Raw genomic sequence first — 991 nt, 5'->3', positions numbered from 1 at the left:
CCATTCCAATAGGGTTCAATCTCCTCCATTCTTCCATATGCACCTAAGGAATGTTCATATGTGTATTGCTTCCGAAACCTCCGACAGGTACGTTTTCCCAGTGTTATCCAGTCTTACTCAGGGGGTAGTGCCATAGCAGCAGTAGCTGGTCCTCTTGTGCAAGCCCTGGCCTATGCCAAAAAGTAGGGGCGCAGGTGGCTTCCACATGCATCTGCTGCCTACTTATACTCACGCTGTGATCAGCGGCAGCTGGATGCAATAATCGCATGCCAATGGCCACGGTGGAAGAAGTGCGTGGCCGCGCGCGCGCAGCTTAGAGGGAGCAGTGTTTACAAATATATTAACATTCACAAAAAAACACATTTACATATGTGAAATTAGATCTCACCCATATGAGTTTAAACATGTAAATGAAACATCCAAGCTCATTTAAGTAAGCTAAATGAAGGTGTACTGAAATGCAAATATTGATCCCTCCATGTATCACTAATGAGAACATGAGCATCTTCAGAGATGAGCATATTAAACTATATTCAATAACCATATGCACACTTGCATGTCGTTAAATATTTTATTCAATTTTGTATTCGCAGGTGCATAGATACATAAATAAATAAAAGTATAAACTATTAATTAAACTGTCAAGGTATCCGCTGTATGTTGCCATCATTTGGAGTAAGATTCCCTCGCATTTGTGTTGTGTAACGATCAAACAACATTTACACACTGTGTCTGAGATGAACCCAGACACCAACTGAACAAACACACAGAGTCATCTGGCTCCTTTAAAAGCATGAGAGGTTGTCTGCGCACATTTCCACACTGCTCCCATAGTGAGTGTGTGTTTATTGCGTGTATTTGAACATATGAGGGTTCTGCGCTTTATTCACTTGGGTAATCTGGCGGCCAGTCCTAACGAGGTTGTCACAACCCCCCATAATGAGCCTCAAAAAGATGAATGTAAAAAAGTATCCATTACTGGGCCTTCATC

The sequence above is a fragment of the Sinocyclocheilus anshuiensis genome, unplaced genomic scaffold (genome assembly GCF_001515605.1).
Source record: "Sinocyclocheilus anshuiensis isolate Anshui unplaced genomic scaffold, SAMN03320099.WGS_v1.1 scaffold870, whole genome shotgun sequence".
NCBI lineage: Eukaryota > Metazoa > Chordata > Actinopteri > Cypriniformes > Cyprinidae > Sinocyclocheilus > Sinocyclocheilus anshuiensis.
Note: the sequence above shows the minus strand (reverse complement) of the source record.